Source organism: Copadichromis virginalis, linkage group LG7 (assembly GCF_057382275.1).
Source record: "Copadichromis virginalis isolate Kocher_CV1m ecotype Utaka linkage group LG7, C_Virginalis_male_GT1.1, whole genome shotgun sequence".
NCBI lineage: Eukaryota > Metazoa > Chordata > Actinopteri > Cichliformes > Cichlidae > Copadichromis > Copadichromis virginalis.
The window spans coordinates 13,858,028-13,885,505 of NC_140624.1; the positions used below are offsets into that span (position 1 = coordinate 13,858,028).

At 37.9% G+C, this 27,478-nt stretch overlaps 1 long non-coding RNA gene and 1 pseudogene across 3 annotated transcripts; both read right to left on the bottom strand.

The window, feature by feature from the left end:
- Positions 1 to 638: 638 nt before the first annotated feature.
- On the bottom strand, positions 639 to 3,442 carry LOC146704622 (uncharacterized). 2 transcript variants are annotated; one of them, XR_014921200.1, is made up of 4 exons: positions 3,347 to 3,442; positions 1,860 to 2,036; positions 1,508 to 1,543; positions 639 to 1,216 (listed from the first exon to the last, which is right to left on the bottom strand). It is a non-coding gene; the product is annotated as an uncharacterized LOC146704622 (long non-coding RNA). The 2 variants fall into 2 exon arrangements; XR_014921199.1 differs by lacking the exon at positions 3,347 to 3,442 and having other exon boundaries at positions 1,860 to 2,221.
- Positions 3,443 to 4,719: 1,277 nt separating this feature from the next.
- On the bottom strand, positions 4,720 to 18,489 carry LOC146704623 (thrombin inhibitor hemalin-like; annotated as a pseudogene). Its single transcript, XR_014921779.1, has 4 exons — positions 18,426 to 18,489; positions 10,948 to 11,128; positions 5,255 to 5,431; positions 4,720 to 4,886 (listed from the first exon to the last, which is right to left on the bottom strand). The product of XR_014921779.1 is annotated as a thrombin inhibitor hemalin-like (transcript).
- Between the last annotated feature and the right edge of the window lie 8,989 nt (positions 18,490 to 27,478).

Consider the following 27,478-nt stretch of genomic DNA (forward strand, 5'->3'; position numbering starts at 1 on the left):
ACTTTTGGTTTCTGGGATATTTAAAAGTAGAATGGGAGTTCAGAGCCTTTGGCTTTGAGGCCCTTCTTCTGTGGATCCAGTTTGGATTCAGGAGACAGACATTAAGGGCAGACATTTTAAGATTAGGCCCAAAATTTTATTTTTGGTAGCGCACATAATTAGAACTGGATTGGGTGACCCTGAATCCTCCCGTATTTATGCTGCAGTTGGTATAGGCTGCTGGGGGGGCCTTCCCATAATACCCTGAGCGTTCCTTCTTCACTCACTATGTGTTTACACATCAATATGCATTCAATCATTAGTTATTATTAATCTCTGGCTCTTTTCCAAAGTGTGCCTTTGTTCTGTCTTGTCTTTAAGTAAAAAAGCACCTTAAAAAGAAGGCTTGGTAATACACGAAGAACAACACTGAGAATATTTCCTGCAGTGGATAATAAACAGTAGATGGCAATTAACATATTTTATGAACCTTTAGGACTGTTAAAAAGGCACTGAATACTGAGAATGCATTTTATGCAGCTAGTACAATACTCAAGCAACATAACATTATATTGTAAGATTTATGAATATCTAGCAAGAAAACAGAGTCAAAAGGCATCACAGTGCAAAAACAGGTTTAAACATATCTGGTGTTTTTTAATTGGCACATGCATTCACATTTAGTTCAGTTTTCAAGAAAACACTAGCTGATAATGCTGTTATATTTAAATAATTATAAGACCACAATACTAAAAGACCTTCAGGCAATTGTGCACAAGTGAATAAGTATGAGAACCTAAAATTACACTTTTAGGTTCTCATACTAAGAAAACCTAAAAGTTTGCTGTTGTTGTTGAGTGTTTTTCCCTCTTTTCCTGCTTCTGAGTGACAGGTGTCCAGAACTGCTGAAACACAACTCATAACACGTGAAATTACTTTCTGTATCTGACCAACAGTTTAAAAAAGACAAAATTTTAAGTTTGTTATAACACAAGGCAAGAAAAAAATTGTCAATATGAAAAGTAGTTATTAAAAAGTGCTCAGAAAAACAATAGAATAAAAAAATCATTACTTTACATTTGTAATGTTGATTAAGTAAAATGTAAAATTGGGGATCACGTAAGACTTTTAGATACACGAGGAAGAAAAATCAAAAGTTGAACATTGAATCAGTGACCACCATGATATTATTTGATGGAGTCAAATGTTGTCCTGAATTATCCAGTCAAGTAAGGGCCTAAAGAAAAGAAAACAAAAGTTATATATAAAAAATAAATAAAAATTATTATATAAAAATAAAAATTATATAAAAAACTGCTTAAAAGTGGACAATCAAAACTCCACATAGTATAGCAATTTAAAAAAGACCTGTTTAATGATTAAAGACATTAAAGACAAAAGGTTGTTTCACCCCTCAGAATCTTCAAAAGCTGTTAAACAGTACATATATTTATGTTGGCAACCAGGTTGGACTAAAGCAAACGTATCCTACATTGTCTCTTTTTAAATAAGAGTGTGATCTACTGACCAGTCGGAGTATCCACCTCATCCTCCTCAAGACCATCTAAAATCCAAAACAGTTCATGTCAGTCTTGATGCATGCTCCATCATCTACATAAGGACATCGAAAAAACATTGATTCTGTTTATTTGGACGTAGCATTTTCGAAATGTTTCTCCCACTGAAAACGTTACTTCCAGATGAACAGAATCAACTTTTTGGGAGTTCAGGTCAGTATGTATAAACACATATCACTGTGTTGTTTTGGACAGAATTATCACTGACTAATTCGTTTTTACAACATGTAATGATTTATTGATATATGAACATGTGTTAATATCCGAAACTGTATAGAAAAAAAGAGAGCACATCGTGCTTACACTTGACACCTGATCAGGTGGAGTTGCAGCTGTTGTAGTCGTGAAATCTGTTTCCATTTCCAACGCATCTGGTCCAAATGAATTCTTTGCATTTTTTATCACTGGAATCATAGTAGTACTTCACACAGTTGCCATTGCATCCACCTTCAGCTCTTTTTAGGAGGCAAGCTTTAGATGCTGTTCAGAGAAAATAATAATGATAATAATAATGGATTGGATTTATACAGCGCTTTTCAAGGCACCCAAAGCGCTTTACAATGCCACTATTCATTCACTCTCACATTCACACACTGGTGGAGGCAAGCTACGGTTGTAGCCACAGCTGCCCTGGGGCAGACTGACAGAAGCGAGGCTGCCATATCGCACCATCAGCCCCTCTGGCCAACACCAGTAGGCGGTAGGGTATAGTGTCTTGCCCAAGGACACAACGACCAGGACAGAGAGCCCGGGGATCGAACCGGCGACCTTCCGGTTACAGATACGCTTCCCAACCCCCTGAGTGCTCGTCGTCATCATCATCATCATCCTCAAAATAGGCATAACATTTGTTTTGGTTGTTTTAGCATTTTTAATTGTCATTATATTAAAGGTTTTTATCAGAGGTAAAATTTAAACACAAATATTTTAAATACTAACACAACATGTTTGAAGGCATTCGACTTTCAGACATGTAGACATCTTAAGCCTCAGTAAACATTTACCAAAGCCTCAGGCATGCTGCCAGTAGATTTTACCAAACTTACAAATACTAAAAATTGATTCTCTGAGAACTTGAGAAGTTCATTTTTAGAACTTGGTGACATCTGACTGGTGCTTAGTGTGAACACTTTGTTCCTACAGCCTCTTGTGAAGTAATTATATGTAGAAATGGTTCATAGAAAAGTCTGAAAATCTTAACAAACCACAAATGTTCCTCTCTCTATATATAAGATTCTGCCTTGTCAGACAATTCATCCTCCGAAGACCTCAGATAATAAAGAAGTAGGACAATGACATATTTTTCATCTTGTCACATCTGCTTTTGGTGGTCATTAAAGATACATGACATATATTTACCATCTGAAGGTTATCAGTTAAACACAATAAATTATGCAGTTATTCTTTTGTCCTTATAAATCTTACCATCCATAGGGTAGATATTCTCTGCATTATGTGAACAGTTTCTCATGCACTCTGCTTCATTTTCAAAGCGGTTTGCATTTCCTCCTTCACCTTTATATATGTTTGATTTTTTTATAAAAAGTTTCTAAATTGCACATTTAAGAGGATTGGTCCTCAGTGTTAAGTAACAAAGAATGAGTGAATTAATCATCTATTTTAAATATTTATTATTACCAAAGTCTAGAGAAAACACATGTAACTGTCCTGTATTTTGGATAGAAGTATCACTGACTAATGGTTTTAGAACATGTAATGAGTTATTGATATATGAACATGTGTAAATATCTGAAACTATGTGTAGACTCAACAGAGCACACTGTTCTTACCTTTGACACCTGAACAGGTGGAGTTGCAGCTGTTGTAGTCGTGAAATCTGTTTCCATTTCCAACGCATCCGGTCCAAATTAATTCTTTGCATTTTTCCTCCCTGGAATCATAGTAGTACTTCACACAGTTGCCATTGCATCCACCTTCCGTTCGTTTTAGGAGGCGAGCTTTAGACGCTCTTCAGAGAAAATTTTGTTATCATTATCAAAATAGGTATGACTGTTGTTTTTAATCTTTTGGTTTTCCATTTTGTTAACAGATTTCACCAAACTGACAAAGTCAAAGGACATTTTATCTATATTTCTTACATTTTACATAGTTTTATAAGTAAATACAATTGTTAGTGTTTTCTCTCTTTTTTTCTTTCGTTGGTTAGTTCCTATACAGGCATTACCCAAAGTGGGGGGAAAAGAGCAAAACCACAAACCAAAACCACTGTAAGCCTACTAAGACCATTACACTGAGTTATAATATTACCAACAACCAAAGAGAAATCAGTGTACTGCTCACCTGTCAATCACGAAAAGAGAAGAAGAAAGACCTTTTTAGATACATATACTGATTGTCCATTAAAATAAATATTCTAGATACAAACAGCCTTTATTTGTCACATACACAATCATACAGAGGACGATATGTAGTGAAATGCTTGTGTCCAAGCTGAGGACGTAGCTGTGCCATTCCAGGGCTTGGTTTTAGCATGGGCGGTCTAGCTAGGACCCTTACTGAATACTGGGTGGGAATCGAACTTGCAACTCCTGCTCCGGTGTGTAGTTTTATCACTATACTATCCAGATGCTGATACACTTCACTATAGAAGAAATTGTCAGAATTTAAATTCTAGCAGTTTCACTAGCAATCTTAATTTGCACTGTCACAGGACTACACACAAAGATATACACTGACATATTTGTGGAAAAAGTCTCTGACCCCTTGGGCTATTATGGCTAAAGAAGATTGACATCTCTGTGACTGATGATGGATTCAAAGATGCTTAATCCCAAGTGTACCATGCAAAATCATCACCGTTTTGTATAAAATTTGAGTTCATGTTAACTGTAGAGTAAAGCATAATAATCTTGCAGGTTATCTACAATGTTTCCCTGCATGTTTGATCAGTTTGGGACAATTTGTCTGCAGTGCCAAGAAAGTTAGAAATGTTCTGAGAAGTATGCTGAAGGAATTGTAAAATCGTAATTAGTAGTCCTGCTGCTCTTTGAGCACTTGGTGGCATATGGCTATTGCACAATGTGAACACTTTGTACATGGTGTACATGACATTATATTTTGCATCTTACCATCTAAGGGTTATCAGTCAAACATAATAAATTATTCAGTTATTCTTTTGTCCTCTTACCATCCATTGGGTAGATATTCTCTGCATTGGGTGAACAGTTTCTCATGCACTCTGCTTCATTGTTGGCATTTCCTCCTTCACCTTTATATATGAAAGGACTGCACTGATCTTTGGTGGAATCATAATACCAGCGAAGTTGAAACTTGAGCCATGACCTTCATTAGGAGTTAAATGACATTTATCTAATGGAATAGAAAATATAAGACAGTCACTGCACAATACACTGTGTTTCACTTAAAATCAGTGGATGCATTGCAGAAAACAGACTAAAAGAAAATCTATCAGACTAATACATACTGATAGATTGCAGGTAAGAAATCCAAAATTATTTTTATTTTAAATGGTGGATTTCATTTCCAGTAACTTGTAACTAATCATCTGTTGTCCACATTAATCATTAAGAAAGTCAGAAAATCTGGAGAAAACACGTATAGGTGTCCCGTGCTTTGGATAGAATTAGCACTGACCTATTAAACATACAGTGATTTATTGACATATGAACACAGTATCTGGAAGTGTGTGTAGAAGAAAGAGAGCCCACTGTCCTCACCTTGGACAACAGCACAGGTGAAATTGCAGCTGTTGTAGTCAAAAAATCTGTTTCCATTTCCGAGGCATCCTGTCCAACTGAATCTTTTGCATTTTTTATCAGTGGAATCATAGTAGTATCTCAAATATTTGCCATTACATTCACCTTCAGCCTTTTCTAAGGTGCAACCTTTAGATGCTGTGTAGAGAAAACATCACCATAATTATCATCATCATCATAGTAATTAAAATAGTCAAAGCAGTTGTTTTAATGTTTCCAGTTATTTTATCTACTAAAAATCTCAGGTGAGTTTGAATCTCAGTAACATTGACCTGAAAATTAGATTAGTTTTGTTATCATTAGCTTCTGTAATTTTAGCCTTTTTAATATAATTGATTGAATGGTTTTTGTCAGAGCCAAGATTTAAGAAATTCACCACAGATATGAAGTTTTCTCATTTCCTTATTGTTAAAAACTTAGTAGTAACTTAGCTAGTGATCTCTCCACCTGGGTCAAAAATAGGTCTTAGTTACTGTTCCTCCAAGTGAAGTGTAACCAGGGCACACTTGGGGAATCTGTAACAGACTGTATTCTTTTGGTATTTTGTTATTTTTAGTGAAATGTTATCGCTCTATAAAAAACATCTAATTCACAAACATGACCTGCAGACCAGCGCCCTATTTCAGGAAGCCGGTTTAGAAAACTCAGAGTGAAAAACGATACTCAGGGTTGAGTAACCCTGAACTGTCCAACTCGGAATATTCGGTTTCAGAAAGGCTGATAACAATTAGTTCAATCAACGCGGAGTTGCTTTAACCCCAAGTTAAGCGCGAGCACGAGGATACATAAAGCCCTGATTAGTGGACCACAGATTAAGCGAGTCACCATGGAGACGGAGGGAAAGAAGGCGCGGTCAATGTATTTTACAGCGCTTGAGGCCGAAATTCCGATGGCAGCATATGCGCATATGCCGATAACATGCAAATTTTGCAGAAAAAAAGTAACACAGCCTCAGCTGCAAAACAAAGGGAACATGCATGGCAAAACATAGCCGACAGAGTCAATGCGTGAGTTTTAATTTAAACACTGATCTAGGGATTTCCACCCATTTAACACGTTATTTTATTATATTTTATTTTATTTTTTATTTTATACATTTTATTTTGTGATGTGAGCGCAGGTGCAACCCAACAGGCCCCAAACGTTCCTGGCAGCAAGTAAAAATGAAATATAAAAATATAGTCCAAACAGGTAAGGTGTAATTGTATTATGAGCCATAGTGCTTGGTCTGTTTGTAAATCAATTGCAGTTAGAGGCTACATTAATTTCCCCTCTGTAAGCACTTATTGAAATTATCTGAGCACATTACAAGTACATATTTGCTTACTCTGTATGCTCAAATGTGACCCGTTATAGCCAACAGAAAAAAAGCGGAGGCCCGAAAAACAGGTGGGGGTCCTCCACCACCACCACTCACAGAGGCTGAGCAGTTGGCTTCCACATTTGTGATAATGTTGGCAGCATCACATATGATCTTCACAGTGCAGAGAACACAAATTAGCATCCATTACTATAATGAAATAATTTGTTAGTTTGAAATGCTACAGGGAACTATGTACCTGTACATTAATGCTGTGGAAAGACTTCCTGTTCACATAGTCTCCTTCATTTACTGAAGGAGCAATGATTGGAATGTGAGTGCCATCTATACAGCCAATCACGCCTGGGAACCCTGAAAATAAATGTAAAATTTAAGTAGTAGTTCAAGTATCACCACATCATGAATTAAGTTTCGTTCATCCTGATACCTGCAATTTTGTGGCATCCCTCTTTGATAAATCTTGTGGGTCTATGACCGGGGAACACCACAAACGAGTACAGGAGACGTTTCAGTGCAACTGTAACATTCCTGACTGCCCGACAGACGGTAGCCTTGGAAACGTGCTCAGCGTCACCAATATTATACAGAAAGCTCCCGTTTGCAAAAAACCGAAGTGCAATACAAATAATATGTACAGAACTGAGAGAATGTCCACGATGTGTCACATGAGCAATATTAGGCCTGAGGATGTTATTCAAATAAATTATAGATTGTGCTGAAAAACGGTAACGTTCACACAGAAAATCATCAGGAAATGATAAAATGTCCAAACGCGCTCTAATCACTCTCTCCCGGCGGAGAGCTCTGCGGAGAATTTGGGCTTCAACATCTACTGGCTCTTCAAGGAAGGGCACGCCATGTCTGACACTTCCTACAGTCAGGTTTCCGACAAAGAGGCGGAAAACGTCAGGGTTAGTTGAAGTAAACCTGCTAGGGGGCAGGTTAGCTTCACGGAGTGTGTCGTCATAGTAACTCACTCAGAATTAATCTAAACTCGCTTTGTGAAACCGAAAACCCAGAGTTTTCGTTAACTCAGCGTATACTTACTCAGAGTTTGAACTAAATCGGCTTTCTGAAATAGGGCCCTGAAGTCTACAGTTTTCCTGGTCGCCATGTGAACAATGTCACGATTTTAACACTGATAAAAGTAGTAACACAGAAGGCCAAAGCAAGACAAAATGAACCTTAAGTAAAGATGTCAGGACAGAAACTAGAGCTTCACCTCACAAACACAAAAAAGCTATTGTGGTTGGGCATGAAAATCAATAGATCCTCTCAGAGGTGGGACCAAGTCATTGTTTTGCAAGTCTCAAGTAAGTCTCAAGTCTTTATCCTCAAGTCTCAAGTCAAGTCTCAAGTAATGTCAGGCAAGTCAGAGTCGAGTCTCAAGTCACTGGTGTAAAAGTCCGAGTCAAGTCACAAGTCTGAAACTTTGAATTTCAAGTCCTTTCGAGTCTTTAAAAAAAAAAAAAAAACGAAAAAATAATGTTGCAGTTATGCTAAATGTAAATATTAGACCATGTAATTTTAAAATCTGTGTTTTTCTCAACACATGACAAAATAGTGAACTTAGAAAATATACACAAATTGTGAAATTGCACCTCTTTAAAATGCAGCTCAATTAAACCTAGCTCCAAGAATAATTTTCACCGACAGTTCTGAGATAAGCTGCATGTTATTCTTGGATGCGGTTGTAGGACCAGCTTTAAAATCGCATGACAAAAATATCATACACATTAAAAAAAAACTGTATCACCAACGTAGCCTGGACAACATTTGCTAGTTAGATGAAGTCAGCTATCTCATCTTAGCATATTTATATGCATATTTATAATTATACGGTTCTTGGAGTGAGTGCATACACTCATGAAGTTTAGTAACTTCAGGTCACTGCAACAAGCCCAGGTACAGTTTACCGACGGATGGGTGCAGGACCTTGAAATGCACCGTGTAGAACGAAAGACCATCGTACGTATCATAAGTTTACCAGTCTCACAAATTGTCGTCATAAATACACATTCCTTAACCGTTTATTAATAGGACCTTTGAGCTCAACGGTAATTAATTAGTAGTGGAAATAATTTCTGGTAGCGTTACAGAAATGTAGCAGTGACAACAATATTGTATGCTGTAATCACCGCGCGGATAGGAGGCGGCTGGCTTGACCGCGGCTCACAAATGACGGCTCACTTTACCGCAGTCTGTAATCGTACTGGGCAATTAGTGATACAAAAAACCTGTTTTATCCTGTGAATAAAAGTATATGTTTTTGTCAATGTACCATAATAACAGAAGCGAAACGCAATATTGTGTCAGGACAATTCACTATTTATGCACAATAAATAAAGGAGCATAGCGCGACAATTTCTGTTCAGCGCCAGACTTGCTTGTAACCTATATCACCAGTTATGTTATGAAAATGACGTATTAACTACTAAAAAACACTGACCTTCGTGTAAATGCTTGGAGCAGACTAACCTGTGAGCTGGAGTGTTCTGGGACGTTATATTTGGTCTTTGAATGGCTGCAATCCAGGCCATCCGTCGCGTCTTTGTTACTTCGGAAACATGGCTTGAACAATTTCTCTTCAACGACGTAATCCGATAACAACCGATCTCTTTACCCGTCGGCTTCCCGTGGCTGTCATGCGACCGGCTATTGCAGTTAATAATACAACGGCTTCTTGACATTTTTGTGTTTCTTTTTATCGCTGTTTAACTGATTTTAATTGAAAGCCTGCGTGCGCTAGTACCGCTTGCCACGAGTTCCCAGAATCCTTTGCGGTTCTACCCGTGAATGACGTCACATTTTCAATCTCTATATAATATGCATGTTAAATTTTATATTTGGGGTAAAATATCAAGTCTTTTCAAGTAAACCGGTTCAAGTCCAATTCAAGTCCCAAGTCATTGGTGTAAAAGTCCAAGTCAAGTCACAAGTCTTAGAACATTTTTTCAAGTCAAGTCTAAAGTCATAAAATTAATGACTCGAGTCTGACTCGAGTCCAAGTCATGTGACTCGAGTCCACACCTCTGGATCCTCTTAGTGGATGGGGAACATCGGGTTTCACAGGCTGTGACCTCAGGTCTGTTATGTAAATATGGACAAGTATGGTATCCACAGAAACACTGGAATCTCAGCTAAAAGCTCATACGAACCATTTCTATGACCAGCGGACACAGCTAAAACAAAAAAGAAATAAACGAGCAGGTAAACAAATTCTGCAATCCCTCATTCACCTCACGCCACATAAGCAGACAAGTAACAGCTCTACTGAAAACCGACATCTGACAGCTTCATCACGCTCTGACCAAAATTCAGCAAAACCAGCAGAAAAACAGTAAAAACAGTAGTATGTAGCATGAATCTTTATCTTACATGTGTGGTCTTGCTTCAAAACTTTGTACATCACTGTTACTGAATAACTCCATCTCCCACAATGCCTCAGAGCAACCCCCCCCCCCCCCCCCCCCCCCCGCCACACACACAAACTGTTTCATCATCTGATTTAATATTTACACCTCTGCTGAAGTCTCACAAGTGCTAGCTTTATTGTGATACCAAGATTGTTCACAAAGAGTTTGTAATTACAGAGAAATACTATATTCATTTTGGGGCATGTCATTTATGAGCAGGAACATCAGAAATTAAACTTGGCGTCTATTTAAAGCCATGTAATGAACATTTGGATGAACAAAAGTTGTTCAGTAAAAAGGGAAGTTAAGTTTTCTAAGAGCATATACTGATATTCCATTAAAATAAATAAACTAAATGCATTTCACTGTAGTAACGAAGAAATTGCCAGAATGGCCCTAATTTGCACTGCCACAGACAGAGAGAGGCACACTGACACATCTCTTTGATGGGAAGGTATGTTGGAGAAGATGTTCTTTTAGTGCAAATCATAACTATCTTGCAGGTTATCTGCATTATTTCCCAGCATGTTTGAGCTGTTTGGGGCAATTTGTCTGCAGTGCCAAAAAGTGTAACAGTCGTGCTCTATAAACAGTTGATAGCATTAGTGCTTTGATCCTACAGTCTTTTGTGCGAGGTAAATACATGCTAAAATGATCCAAGAAAAAGGTCAACCTTCACATCTCAAGAAAGTCTCTCTCTCTCTCTCCCTCTCTTTCTTTCTCGACGTGAGATTTATCTTATTAGTCAATTCATGCTCCAAAGTCCTTAGAAAACAAGGAAGTAGGAGAAATCTTTAGTTTACATCCACTCTTGGCACTCTTTGAAGATTACGTTACATTTTGCATTTTAAGATCTTAAGGTCAGATGTTAAACATTGAAAATTATTCAGTTGTTCTTTTGTCCTTATAAATCTTACCATCAATAGGGTAGATATTCTCTGCATTGGGTGATGCACTCTCTTTCATTTTCAAAACGGTTAGCATTTCCTCCTTCACCGTTGTATAGGAAAGGAGTGCACTGATCTTTGTTAACATCATAATGAACTGCTAAAGTGAAGCTTGTTCCCTGGCCCACATCAGGAGGTAATAGACAGAAATCTGTTGAAAAAGAAATAATGTACTGTAAGATTTCTTGTATAGGCGAAATTTGATTTAGGTGTTTTGGTTTTAATCAAGTTCTGCACTTCATAATGATCATACGTAGCGCTGGGCCACAATATGTTGTTTTAGTAGAAAACACAAACACATATTTTTTCACATACATTTTCAGACCTCTTGCTTTTGAATGATTTCAAAAGTTCTTTCATCTAAAAATTCACTGGACATTGTTGGAAAATGATCCTGTTATTACCTCTTGGGTGCTAAAATTAATCTCATCATGCTCACAACTGATGGGCTCGGACAGAAATTATCTCATTAGTTAAACGTTTGGCATTATAGAGGAAGAAATCATCCAGTCAGCTTTGAAAGGCTGTCAGGAGTATATAAATAACATTTCCGGGGGATTAAATGTGCAGTAAACACCATTGGTAAAAGCAGAAGACAGTCATTATTCACTTGTAAGTCACAATATGAACATGAAGTCAGTAAAGACCTAAAATACAATTTTAGGATTTTAGATGTAAGCTTAAACATAACCCTGACAGAGAACGATAAACAATAAACTTTGTTTTAAATAGTGCCTTCTTTAAATGAACTGTAAATTACCTCTAATTTAAGACAAAAACATTTTTATGTACCTGGAATGTTTGAATGACTGATTTTGAAAGCTAAAAGGACAAACCCCCAAAACAGAAGGTGCTTCATCTTGCTGCTTGTCTTCAGGATATCTTTCACAAGTGAGAGAAGGTTGTAAACTGCAGTCTGACCTTTGGAATTTCTCTGCATGGTGACACCTTCCAAACGTAAGGTAGTCCTATGGCTTTATTACCGCTACTGTATTGAGTTTATAGCCAGATATAAATGATCTATAGATCACAAAAAACCTGCATTATGACCACCTGCACTACAGCAGAAATCTACACAGACGGAGTGAGGCATACTCTATGTCTACAAAAGCCAGGAAATTTTTGTAAACCAACTTGCCCTGTCCTAGCGTTACAAGAGAGAGTTACTCTGTCTTATTATTTGGCTGTTATTTCTACAATACTTACATCAGCTTTCCACTCTTAGATTTTTAGCATTAATGTATGATCATGTTTGATGTGAGGCTTTCTGTTAAAAAGAAAGTCATCCATCCATTTTCCTCTGCTTATCCAGTTCAAGGTCGTGGAGTTCAGCAAAGCTGGAGGGTATGCCAGCTGTATGTCATAGGGATGAGAGTTAGGCAACACCCTGACTAGGTCACCAGTCTGTTGCAGGGCTAACACATACAGACAGATACCACTGGCATTCACGTTCACTTCTGGAGTCAATTTAAAATCACAAATTAACCTGAACCCCATGCACAACTTTGGAATGCAGGAGAAAGCCAAAGTACCCAGAGAGAACCTGCACAGAGATGCTTCCATCCATCCATTCGCTTCCGCTTATCCTTTTCAGGGTCGCGGGGGGCGCTGGAGCCTATCCCAGCTGTCATAGGGCGAGAGGCAGGGTACACCCTGGACAGGTCGCCAGTCTGTCGCAGGGCTAACACACAAGGACAGACAACCATTCACACTCACATTCACTCACACATTCACACCTAGTGGCAATTTGGATTATCCAATTAACCTATCCCCACAAGCTGCATGTCTTTGGACGGTGGGAGGAAGCCGGAGTACCCGGAGAGAACCCACGCAAACACGGGGAGAACATGCAAACTCCACACAGAAAGACCCCGGCCTGATGGTGGAATTGAACTCAGGACCTTCTTGCTGTGCGGCAACAGTGCTAACCACCGTGCCACCGTGCTGTGGAAGCACCACACAGAAGGGGCTCAGACTGGATTCAAAACCAGGATCTTATTTCTGTGAGGTAACCACCGCACTAACCAAAAGAAAATTACATTTGTCATATCTTCAAACAGCAAGTTACAGAGACAGATTGATATCCTTTAATCAGGAAATAAAAGTGGCGCTGGCAATGGTAATCAGGTTCCGCTGTGCTGGAGGAGTGGCTGAGAGTAGTCGCTGTAACCATCATCACAACCTCAGGTCATTTAAAGACATGTTTTTTTAAATCTGGGCATGCATTTCTACCCATATTGCATTTTGATGCTGTCCCCTTAGTTACACCTATTCAACGATGATCTCATGTATTTAGATATGTGAGTATGAATGTACCTACCATTTGTAATATTTAAAAAAACACAGTCCAGTTGAATGGATGTGTGTTTTGTGAGACCCCTTATGTTGGTAAATTGGCTATACAGTTTACAGTTTTTCCCAGAGTTTAAACACAGAAACAACTGTGGCTCAGTTTCTCAGAATGAGTAGTTGCAAAGTTGTTAACTTCTCTGACAAGAAGTTAACTACTTTGCAACAATTCGGCATATCTCTCAAAAGGAAACAGAGCACTCAAGGCCGTATTCTTAAAACGCATTCTTTCCTCCCAAATAACAGACACAGTTGTTTTACACTTTTGGCTTACAGACGATCGAACACTGATGTGATTAAGTGATCAAAACGCTATCAAAAGTGTTCATGTATACTTTGGTTTCATGAAGCCATGTTACATATTTAAATGTATAAAGTGTGTGTGGAAAGGCCTTTTCTTTTGTAGGGTACTACATGTTACACCTATGCAGTGTAAGAACAATGAGAAGCATTGCAAAGAAAGGAGTGGTATCAGATACAAAAAATAACAAAATTAATATTTATTCCTTACTGAGCTGACAAGCTTCAAGGAAATAGGAAAATACTTTTCATAGCCCTATAAACTGATAATCAATGAAAATAAATAAATTGAATACATTTGATTTCACTAGATTTTTGTTCTCTTAGCTCCAAGTTTCACTGACACAGGCAGACACAGTGTCAAATGGATGGCCAAAAATAAACTGTGAGATACATTTTATTGTTGAGAATAGCTTCTGACTTGATGGGCAAGTATGTCTAAAAAAGATTGTCAACACTGACACGTTACTTGATCATGTCTGTCACTTTGAATTCAACAAAACATCGCATTTAAAATGATCAGATTTTTGGATGCAGCTTTAACTTCGGGTTAACTACAGTGCAAACTTTAATTCAGTGCCAGGAAGTTTAGAAATGTGACCATGCAGCTAACAAAAAAATTGTCCCACGGTTCTTTAACCATTTGGTGGCATATGTCTGGTGCTCAGTATGAACAGCCTACAGCCTCTTACATGAAGTAAGTTCACCTAGAAAGGATTCATGAAAAGTAAAGATTAACAATGCATAAACATAGATAGATTTTAGGGTAGTTATAAACCAGTTCCCTTCTATGACTAACACAGTAATCCTTTAGAAAGTTGGGTCTCTCTCTTGCTATCAGACCACGTCATCAGCCAGTTCAAGGTCCAAATTAAGTAGGACTCTTTTTAAAAGTGCATCAGTAATATCAGTCATATAACATTACATTTTGCATGTCAACGACCAAAGGTTCATGGTTAAACACAATGCATTGTTCAATTGTCATCCGTTAGGTAGATACAGAAACTGGCTGACATTGCATACTTTACCTTTGTAATATGACTGCACTGATCTTTGCCTGAATAACACAGCGAGGTTTAAGTGTGAGCCATGGCCTTCGCCAGGAGCTAATAGACACATTTTATTTTTTGTATTGTATATAAACTGGTTCTTGGATTTAACTTTAAATCAACAATCACTCGTTTTCTTTAAGTGATAGAGTCATAAACAACAGTGCGACTTTTGGACAAGACAAATTTTAAAAAGACAATGGCAGTGCTGAACATTTATCAGAATCAGAATACTTTATTATTCCTCATTTACAGCGAATACTTTTATTGTATAGGCAAGATATGAATATGTGTACATATATTGCTGACCTACACCCTCAGTATCAGAATCAGAATCCCTAAGGAAATTATGTGGGTTACAGTTGATCCAATACAGTAACAGTAGCAGAAACAGACTAGACTATTTAACAATACTATAAGTTACAGATTTACAGATTTAAAAAATAGAACAAATATATACAAATCACTCAAAAATATATATCAAGGATTGACAGAGGTGATCATAAATAAATATCAAGAATATTGACAGCAACGTTACTGAGTAGAAAACAGCGTGTGCAAAAAGGGTGTAGCTATTGCAGTGTCTACAGTGTATAGTGTGTATAAATGGAGGAGTTGTACAGGGAGATGGTTTCCTGTGTCGTTCAGTGGTGCTTTTTGGTACTCTCAGTCTCTCATTGAACGTGCTGCTGTGGCTAGCCAGCACGTCATGGAGCGGGTGGGAGGTATTATCCAACATTGGCTTTATTTTGGACACCACCTTAAGGGAGTCCAGCTCCATCCCGACAACATTACTGCCCTTGCAGAACAGTTTATTTAGTCTGTTGGCATCTGTGACCCTCAACCTGCTCCCCCAGCATGCAACAGCATAGAGGATAGCACTGGCCACAACAGACTCATAGAAAATCCTGAGCATTGTCTGACAGATGTTGAAGGACCTCAGCAGCCTCAGAAAATAGAGACGACTCTGGCCTCTCCTGTAAAGTGCAGTGGTGTTTTTAACGCAGTCTTGTTTATTGTCTATGTGTACTCCAAGGTATTTATAGTCCTCCACAATGTCCACATCGACCCCCTGGATTGAAACAGGAGTCAAGGGTTTCCTGGTCTTAAAGTCCACGAGCAATTCCTTGGTCTTTGCCACATTGAGCTGCAGATTATTCTGCTTGCACCATGTGACAAAGGAGTCACCCACAGCCCAGTACTCTGACTCATCACCCTTGCTGATGCATCCGACCACCGCAGAGTCATCAGAAAACTTCTGAAGACTGCAGGTCTGTGTATAAAAGTGTCTGTAGCTAAGAAGGTAGAGCAGGTCATATACCAAGCTGAAGGTTTAAGCGGGACAGTGCGTGGAGGTTATTTTATATATTTTTCTAAAAACAAATGTCTCTATGCACCTGTCATTGATTCAGGTGTGCAGTTTTTTTTTATTATTTCCATCACAAAATGATTGTGTCTGCCTGCAGCAGAGTGAGAATCTACACTTTTGGTGAATACAGTGGTTCTTATATACTGTTTTTCTACTCTACTTGTGCGCTCAAAGCACTTTATACAATGTGCGTCATTCACCTAAGTTGAATGCTTCCTATTCACACTCCCACAGATACATCGGAGAACAATTTGGCGTTCAGCATCTTGCCTGAGGATACTTTTTGCATGCAGACTAGAGCAACCAGGAATTGAACCACTAAACCTTAGTGGCTGACCAGCTCTACCTCCTGAACTACAGCCACATTTTGATGGTGTGCGTCAACAACAGCATGCCTAGGGTCACGAGGCCCACTAATGGTGTAGTGAGTAAAGGAAGGCCTAGTGACCTTAAAGCATTTTTGACATATATTGTGTAATTCATTTAGTACAAAATGACATAACAATGGCCAGTGGAACCAGAATTATAAACCTTTTCAGGCAAGGGTTAAAGTGGGATTTGGCAGGTGGAGAACCTTAACCTCTTAAGCCCCAACGCCCCCTGATACGGGGGCAAAAGGCAGGAGATCAGTTAGGCTTGGGGCTTAAGAGGTTAAGTTCTCACCTAATAGGGAAATGAAAGAGAATGTTACATAAACCTTATCTGTTTAAATTCAATCTGATTACTCCTTCCGGAAACAAGTCATGTTAGTCAGCAGCCATAGTGAAATGCACATGGGCACCGACTTTAAAGTATTTTCTTTTATTTTCATTCTAATGGTCAATGAGACATAAAAACGCATGCACAGAAAGTTATAAATGTGTGTGAAAAACAATAACCTAAAAACATTAGCTTACTTGCCCCACAAATAAAAGCCTTCCCCCTAGATTTTGTCTTTCTATCACTACTTTTGCTCTTGCAAAACTCTTAAATTCTTACATTTCCATAGCTGTTTCTCTTATAATGGTGATACTGAGGACCTAAATTAATAATGTCCATGTAAACTCTACCAAAATACTGCAAAACCAGTTTTGCATTTAATGTCCATCATAACCTTTGAATAACATCAAATTCTTATCATGTAATTTGTTAAACACATTACCCAGTATCATAACTTCTGCAAAACATCAAATACAGATCCTCTATTTGATTAAGAAAAATCTAACATGAGCTCGGTCATTACATGTAAGGACAAAATTTCCAGTTTATCGAATGTTGAATGTCACTTGCTAAGCAGGTCTTATCTTTGAAGATTGTTTTTAGTCTTCAGTAGTCTTCAATTTGAGAATATCTTTGACAAGCTCATCTTCCTCTTGAGTCCTCTCTGTCTTACATTTTTCTTCATATATGATAGTGAACTTCTCACATGCTGTTTTTTTTTCTACCTTGCAAATGCAACTACAGTAACTGTGGACATCTGGAAGATGCAATGTGTGGCTAATAGCACACAGAGCAATATGTGTGTTTGATGATATTTGTTGAGCTTTTTCAAGTGTTGCAAATTAGCTGCCACTTCACTTCTGTTGTGCCTGCAGCTCGTGGTGAAGTTAAACCTCATCTTGATATTATTGGGTTAATGAGCTGCCTATCAGATTTAACTGCAGAAACCATTTCCACATGTCAACACCGACAGCTGAAATATTTTCTCATGCAGTGTCTTGAACTGCTCTCCTAAAAGCCAAACCGCTAAACTTATGTAAAGCTGAAGCTTGTGTGTAAAGAAACAGAAAGTTTAATATGCATTTGATAAAACAAACAAACAAAGCAAACAAAGAACATGTCACAGTTCTGTGTCGGATTGACCCAGCATTTTGAGTTTATTATGTTTTGGTTTATCTCTTGAATCATCTTTGTGTTACCTTTGTGATTTGTTGCTTACTATTTGAGTTCCATGTTTCTGTTTACTCGTGGTTAAGGATTTGTGTTCTCATGTTTTGTGTGAGTTTAGTTCTGTGTCCTGTCTGCATCCTCGTGTAGTGATCTCTTGTTTCCTGTTTTTGTGAAGGTCTGTGTGTCATGTGAATGTGTTCAGTTTTACCTCTTGTCTCGTCTCGTTAATTACTCCCAGCTGTGTCCACCACCTGTGTGTAATCCCCCCTGTGTTTCTCTGTGTGTATTTAAGTCATGTCCTCTGTGATTGTAGTTGCTGGTCCGTCTGTGTATCCACCATGTTTCATCCGTGTGTTCCCTGCCGGCATCATCATGTACCATCGTCTTCCTTCCTTTATGTCCAGGTTTGTGTTCTTGTTCATGCTCAGTAGTTTAGTTGTCCCACTATAGTTTAGTTCTCCGTTTTGCCGTTTGCCTATCTATATTTTGTGTTCAATAAATCACCTTCACACCTTCACAACTGCCTGCGTTTGGATCCTCCTTTACCTTTTCCACACGGCTCTTCTCACTCGCCATGACAGAACATTGCATTTTTAGATACAAAGCATAGTACAATTTCAACCTAAGAATGAGCAGAATGATAATGCAGAAAGCTGCAGGAATGACTTGTGTAATAAAATGTAATACTTAAAGCTTTAAACTTGGAGTATAGCTTTAAAATTTATGTTACAAAGAGATGACTAATTTAAAAAAATAGAGTTGGGAAAATACCAAAAACAAACTTAGTTTAAATATTTTGATCCTGGCATCGTGACTTAAAAACAAAAAAGATCTAAAATGAAGAATCTTAAACAAAGGGCCAGCACTCACAACATATAATGTGACTTTTGGTTTTCAACTGCTCCACCAACACAGATATTGATCGCCATACTGTGAATGCTGACCGTTGTATTATTATTATTATTTTTTGCCTGTCCCGTTCAGTACGAAGGCCAGGAAAGAGCCCAACGGATTTATTTTTTCAAGTGGAGAAAATATGCCAATGCCATATTGTTCCACTTGATTAGTCTATATTATCATTGTTTATTTATTTTATTTTATTTTAGACCCAAGAGAAGTTACTCTTTTCACTGCGGTGGGGGCAAGCAGACCACCACAGGGAGGCCCAGCGTCACAGACCCCAACCAGACTGCCAACTCCTCCCAGCCCCCCAGCCTCTATGGAGTGCAACGAGGGTGTGAAGACCCCATACCTCACTCCGCCCACTCATATGTCGTTTTGCTGCATGCTGTTCTAAAGTGCATTTAAAACATGGGACGAAAACGAAAACAAAATATTCCAGAAACATGCTTTGCCGATCCGATCAGCTGTTCATTACACTTCCTAGTTGGAATAGACGTCAGCGCGACCTATTGCATATCCGCCATTACCTATCCGAAACCGGAAGTGATGTCATTTTCATGGAAAATGTAGTTTTTTATCTTCAGGGCCTTTTTTTTTTTTTTTGCAAATTTGCATTATAATATTTATTTTCGGTTTTCCTGCAGTATATAAAAATTGGTGTATCTCAAAAATAAAACTATGAAGTGGTTTTGTATTTTTTTGTATTTACAGTTTTGAGGGATAAACCTCTTAAAAAATTCTCGAAATATATGTAAAAAAAAAGACTACAACGATTTTAAATTATTTTTGTAGTTTATTGCACTTTTTGCAATTTATGTAGTTACTATGGACTTATGTCTGTGAAGGTTCTCAGTCATCCAGGTCATCGTAGTCAAAGGAGCTTGCAAAGAAAAGCGTCTGGACTTCTTTAAGTTGCTTGAAGACGTTTCACCTCTCATCCGAGAAGCTTCTTCAGTTCTAAGGTCAAATGGTGGAGAGTCCCAGATATAAACCCAGTGGGAGTAACCCCCCACAGAGGGACAAAAGGACCCCCTGATGATCCTCTAATCGCCTGAGCCAAGGTGTGAAACTGGGCGTGGGTCCCAATCAGCCAGAGTTTCGGGTGTGTTCATTGTGAAACCTGGCCCCACCTTATCATGCAAATTTCTGAGGTCAGAAGGCCCAGGATGTGAGTGGGCGTTAAGGCGTCTGGGAAGGGATCTCAAAACTGGATTATAGATGGCAGAGAGTTGGTGTCGTAAACCCCCGCCTCTGTTCAAAGATGGTCGCCCACTGTGAGCGACCATCTTTGAACAGAGGCGGATAAAGATGCAAATAAAGTGCAAGAACATAGTATGTTATTGTTGTTGACGTTGTTATAATGTAGTCTTCATGTTTTCATTTAAAACAGATTGAGAAAAATTAGAAGGAATAGAGTTTGGTGTTGGCCTGGTATTTTGTGAAGCTAACTCTGTGGGAAACGCTATTGTGCATTTTTTACTTACCTTCATTGTTATGGTGCTCACTGAAACATTTTAACACTTAAACCCCCGCGGAGCCATCATTTTGCGTTTTTTTTATTATTATTACAGCTTCATTAATGTCACAACCAGCCCATCTACGAGTGATTCTTTCAGAACATGATGTCGAGAAACTGGCATTACCATCTGGAATCCCTGGAACAGTTGAGGAACTTCATTCAGTTGTTCAAGATACATTTAGGATTTCTGGGGATTTCTGTTTGCATTACAAGGATGCTGATTTTGGTAATGAGTTTTTCTCCTTTAAGGATAAGGACACTATCAAGGTGATCTATATCCAGGAACCTCCTACAGTAACTCTGACCTTAACAGATGTAGACAGATCCTTTACAAGCCTTGCTGATGATCCTCTTCAATTTTCTGATGATGCCTGCTCATCTGCATTGTCACATGACACATTGCCTGTCTCTTCAGAATTAGAGACAGAAATACCAGTCCAGCGATCAAATGGATGGCCCATAGAATTTCCAATCCCTCGTTTCTCTACCAGTACGGAGATTCTGCTGCAGTCCGGCAATCAAAACTTCAGTTGTTCTGGGACTGTTTTTGGTACTAAAGATCTCATCACACTACTTCCAGACATCCTTGGAAGTTTAGCTGAGGCTATTTTTGAGTACACTGCTTATCCATCAAGTGCACAACTAAGTCAAGTAGCAGAGACCTTGACTAAAAAACATCCCTGCCTCAAAGAACCAGGTTCTTTTCATGGATGTTATGGATGGATTCAGCGCCTCAAATATAAAATGAACAACTTCAGATCCAATCTTCGAGGTACTGGCTGCCCGGAAATTGTGGTGAACTCACTCAAGAGGAAACCAGCACATGAGCAGGCTCCTGCTAAAAATTTTAAAAAGCCTAAAAAGGCGAAAGTAAATTACCTACCTCCACATCCTCAAGGGGAAACAAGTGGAAGTTTGGAGAAGGAAAGAGTGGACCTCTTGTGTGAAGTGATGAAAAGGGATAATTGCCAGGTGATTGCAGGGAAAATGGGTAAGACATTCTCTCTTCGCAGGCAAGAAATCGTATATGAGGCACCCGCTATCAGGAACTTCATGGAGCGTTGGCCTGCATTATTTGATGCGACACAGGTAACAAAAATTTTTCTTACATTTCATACATAATACACTCATATCACTCCCCATATGTTCTATATTTGATTTTCTGATTACAATCTTAATCCTAATGCACAAAGTAAAAAAATAAATAAATAAACATACTCATACACAAATATTTTTGAATGCAACAGTAAATAAGCAGAAACATGACTCCAGCATTACAGAATAAAATTAAAAACAATTAAATGATGAATGTGGTGGATTATCAGTTTAAAGCAAGTTGATCTTAAATGCTTTAAAAACAACAGGTTTCTTTTAAAGATAATTTTGGTGAAGTCTGCAGTTTCCTATAACAGAGTATTTAACTGGTCCAGGTTTTCACAAGTGACTCATTCAGCTTCGGTGCTGGGCATGGCAAAAGGCTCCTTGAACAATTCAACTAATGATTGTAGCGTTTCACTTAATCATTTCAGCTAATCCAATATGTCAAAGCTAATAATTATGTATATGTTCGATTTCAGTTTATTGTTTTCCTTAGTTTTACATTCTAAATTGATGACCAAACCTGGCATACTGTTGTTTAGTTTTCTTAAAAACAAACTAGAATGCTGTCTTTAGGCCTACACAAGTGAACCTCACATTAAGCAAGTAAATCCCATGTTAGAAATCGATTTAGGTAGAGCAGGTCAAACTGGTCATAGAAAATGTTGTTCATGTTGTGTGGTTAAAAAAAATCAAAACAAAAAGCGGGCTGTGTTTTTATTGATTTGTCTTATGATACCATAATTTTGTCTCATGCTTATTGATACATCCTATTTGGGTCAGTGTGTGTGTGTGTGTGTGTTTGTTTGTGTGCACTGATCTTCTGAATTATTACGATTCAGCAAGGATAAAAGTCTAACCTATAATCAACTAACCTATTTTTTAAATGTGCTTTACAAGGACACAGAAGAATTTGAGGCCAACCTAGAAAGGCAGGTGATGAAAATTGCCATCATCGGTGACCGGTATACCCCTGGATCTGACCACAAGACTGCAACCATTGTGGTAGAAGGAACAAAAATCCTGGAGGGCCCGGATATCCCAAGTTGCTGTGCGTTACTCATGGGCATAATATATGCTCTCAATCTGAGCTATTGCAAGGAACTGAAATATGCTTTCGAAGTCTTTCAGAAGCTGTTGCTTGATCTTGATGGACTGAGAGCCAGTGCAAAAGTAACAAGTCTCAAGAACAGTATGTTCTAAAGATGTCACTTGTTTTGAGCACTAAGAAATTTTATTCAGATTGTGTTACTTTGTATTTGGAAGTCCACTGGGAAAAAATGATAGTGTTGATAAAAAATAGAAGACACTAATTTTTTTCTATCTAGTTATTTTTGATATTATATTCAAGAAATGTGTCTTGACAGTTGTTGTACTACCCTGTCCTTAAAACTTATCCTGCATTTAATCCTCAAAGAGATGTGCTGATGAATGAACCAGCATTATGTTAAACATGTTGACTCTGTTTCAAAAATTGTTAACCATTTTGAGTCCTGTATGTGTAAAATTAATCTTAAATGTGTTTACTGCATGAAAGTTTGAACACTGAAAGTTAACATTTACTGAACACTTAGTACAAATGTTTTCTAAGTGGATTTCTGGTTTATTTTCACTGTTTAACTATAAGGTGTTGAATTGCCTAAAGTAAAATATAAATTGTACAAACTGTACAAACAATAAAAAAAGTTAATTGCTTAAAAATGTTGAATTCATTCAATTCTTAAAAGCTAGTACAATAATAAAAACAAGAAAAAGCTAAAATTATGATGATAATGAAGAAAATCAGCTACTTAATATTTTAAATGATTAACTTAAAAAAATATTTTCGTAACTACTATCATTAATTACATAACACTTAAAAAACAGTTTTGAATAATATGGAAAAAGATACGGGGGCCCCTAGAGACAAAGCACGTACAAACTCCAAAACACTTGCAAAATCCAAAACATTTGCAAACTAAAAAACACATGCAAAGTCCAAAACACGTACAAACTCCAAAACACTTGCAAGATCCAAAACACTTGCAAAATCCAAAAAACACATGCAAACTCCAAAACACGTACAAACTCCAAAACACTTGCAAAATCCAAAACACTTGCAAACTAAAAACCACATGCAAACTCCAAAACACGTACACACTCCAAAACACTTGCAAAATCCAAAACACTTGCAAACTAAAAAACACTTGCAAACTCCAAAACACGTACAAACTCCAAAACACTTGCAAAATCCAAAACACGTACAAACTAAAAAACACATGCAAAGTCCAAAACACGTACAAACTCCAAAACACTTGCAAAATCCAAAACACGTACACACTCCAAAACACTTGCAAAATCCAAAACACTTGCAAACTAAAAAACACTTGCAAACTCCAAAACACGTACAAACTCCAAAACACTTGCAAAATCCAAAACACTTGCAAACTAAAAAACACATGCAAACTCCAAAACACGTACAAACTAAAAAACACTTGCAAAATCCAAAACATGTACAAACTCCAAAACACTTGCAAAATCCAAAACACTTGCAAACTCAAAAACACATGCAAAGTCCAAAACACGTACAAACTCCAAAACACTTGCAAAATCCAAAACACGTACAAACTAAAAAACACTTGCAAACTCCAAAACATGTACAAACTCCAAAACACTTGCAAACTCCAAAACACATGCAAACTCCAAAACATGTACAAACTCCAAAACACTTGCAAACTCCAAAACACATGCAAACTCCAAAACACATGCAAACTCCAAAACACTTGCAAACTCCAAAACACGTACAAACTCCAAAACACTTGCAAAATACAAAACACTTGCAAACTCAAAAACACATGCAAAGTCAAAAACACATGCAAAGTCCAAAACACGTACAAACTCCAAAACACTTGCAAAATCCAAAACAAGTACAAACTAAAAAACACTTGCAAACTCCAAAACACTTGCAAACTCAAAAACACTTGCAAATTCCAAAACACAACGGAAGTGCTCCAGGACACTAGGGGCAGTGTTGAGCTTTTGTTACCTAGTAACTACACAAGCCAGGAAGTGCCAATGACCGGATTTGGGGTTTTAAGGCCGATTACGTCACAGCGACAAGAGAAGGCTTTCCCAATTCAAAGGCTGCTCGAAATGCGGCCCTCAAATGCGTCCTTAATTTCCCTGAATTTTAAGGATGGGTCGGTGAAAAAAACAAAACAAAAAAGCTTCCTCAATACTCAGCTCAACAAGTAGTCCATTCTGAGTGATTCACTCATTGAACAAATCATTCTTCAGCATCAGTAGACGCCCTTTCAGTGGTTTTTTGTCCTCAAGGCACATCACAACCTTCTGGATAAATGTGAATGTAAGCTCAAGTTTCTTTTGGTATTGTAGGTCTAGTGCATAGATGTACCCAAAGAGCAGGAGAAATGAGTCAGCCAGATTTGTGGGACCATTCACAAGTATTTCATCCTCAACGACAATGCAGATGCTTTCGGGACTGAAGAGAGCCGAATCAGTAGTGTCATCCGTGACAACTGTCAGCAGAGCCACAGGAGTGTCAGTGAGTTCTGGACCATCTGCTGACTGCAAAACAAAAATAATACAAGAATGAGTTCAGCCCCACAAGGACACAAATCATGCTATTGATTAGAGGTGTGAATCTTCATAAGTCGCACGTTTCTTTTAGGATTATAATGTCAACGATTTAATTTGATATTGCGATACATCATGATGCATTACAATAATCTTAATTTGGGTTTGGTTTCAAAACATATGTTTAAATAAATGTTTTCAATAATAAATATATGCCAAGATATTTGTTTTTGTTATTTACCAAACATTTCTCTGACCACAACATGGCACCTCCAAAAAAATAGAACACTTGAATTTTAAAAAGGGAGATAGATTATTATACAAAAAAAATCTGCAGATAAAAACTTTCAACTATTTTCATGTTTTCTGGTTTATGCGTAACAATCTTCTTGCAATCTTATTCAACAATAGTTGATATATGGGAGAAAACAAGTCAGATGAGGACTGTGTTGAACCTCCTTCCTGATATACACCCTGGTTCTCCTTGAGTTCTGAGTGATGTCATATGGTTGATGCTGAGGCCAGTACACTTACATCACAAGTCCTGAATAACGTGGAGACATCTTCACGCAGGTACACATACGGAAGAGGATTAGGGCCACTGGAAAAAAAAAAAAGAATTCTGACTTTAATCTCAGAATTCTGAGAAAAAAGTCAGAATTCTGAGAATAAAGTCAGAATTCTGAGATTAAAGTCAGAATTCTTTTTTTTTTTTTCCAGTGGCCCTAATCCTCTTCCGTATACACAGGAAGTGCACGAAGGACGAATATATTTCCAGTAAAAAATAAAAAAAGAATGTTTATCGAAATTAAATTTAAACAAAACAAAAACGCGTTAGACTTACCAAATTTAGGGCAGTTGATGAAAAAAAATAAGGTGGTGGTCGTGGTGGGTTGAAGTTGGGGACTCTTAATCCACACGGGCTGGCCAAATCTTCCCCGCATCAAGGTAAATTCAAGATGGCTGACTCAGCTTTCCTGAAGGAGCGACAAGACTCCATCCACCAGAACGTCACTAATATATGCTTCTTAAACTTTTTGAGCGTTCCAAAAAAATTAGCTAAAAAATATTGAGCCCTATTCAATTAAAGCTGCATAAAAGCCAACAGAGCTCAATACTTTATAGTTTGCTCAACTACAAAACGACATTTGAGTGTTATGAGCAGTGTTGGTCAAGTTACTTGAAAAAAGTAATCAGTAACTAATTACCAATTACTTCCCCCAAAAAGTAATCCCGTTACTTTACTGATTACTTATTTTCAAAAGTAATTAATTACTTAGTTACTTTTTAAAAACACGATTTACAACCTGAATAGGTGATAAAGCGATAGATCTTTCAGCCCAATTCTACTTTTTCTGCATAATCCATCATACAAAATGTAATCAAATGGAAAAGTCTCTTTTTAAAACTTGTTTTATTAGTTTTAATCTTTTAACTTTATGCATCAAGCAAAAATGTAATTATCTGCAACATTCTCTGACTGGAAGAAATTTGTTTAATATTTAAACCTATTTTCTGCACATTCCAGCACATAAAATAAAATATTTTTTTTTGTATTTACACTCAGTCTTTCAAATCGATGCAAGTAAAACACAGCAGAAAATAAATAAAGTCAAAGACTCAGCGGTCCTGTTGCTCTATTTTCACCTGTAAAGCAGGAGTAGGGTAGGCGGAGGTTTACCCTGGTGCAGGTGTGCCGCAGTCAGTGGAAGAATCCGCGAGTTTCTCTGTGAGTTTCCCATTACGTTGTCGGTGCTTGTTTGGAAGTTTAGGGGTTTTTTCGCTGTAAAAAGAAGTTTTCTTCCCACGCACAGCGGACACTAATGTTTTTGTCACTTTTTACGGAATCAAACTCAAAGTAAGGTCAGTACTTCCACGCTTTAAACGCTGCACGCTCATACTCTCTCTGCACTCCATATATGATCCATTGTTGATCTGCACACAGCTGTTGTCACAAACGTTGCACTGGCTTATGTCACTGTCATGAGACATTCTCGCAAAAAAAATCACGGTTTTAGTAACGCAGTAACGCAGCGTTCCTACGGGAAAGTAACGGTAATCTAATTACCCTTTTTGCAATAGTAATCCCTTACTTTACTCGTTACCTGAAAAAAGTAATCAGATTACAGTAACGGGTTACATGTAACGCGTTACTGCCCATCTTTGGTTATGAGCTTATTAGTTATGAGCTAGAACAACTGTTAGGGATTACAGTCTAGTAGTTGTATTTTTTTTTTTAAACTGTTAGCAAATACAGATGTTAGGAGTGTGTTTGGAGTGTGTAGGTCTGTATGTTTTGTCTGCTGGTACATCGGACTCGGTAACCTAAATGACTGACTGTACTTATATGCGGTCGTTTCTGTCACAATCCGGACCGTGACCAAATGACTGTGGAGGCTGGTTATGTTGTTGCTCTGACGTCAGCGCAAGCTACAGAGAAGCTGACGGCATGAGTATAAAAAGCCGGCC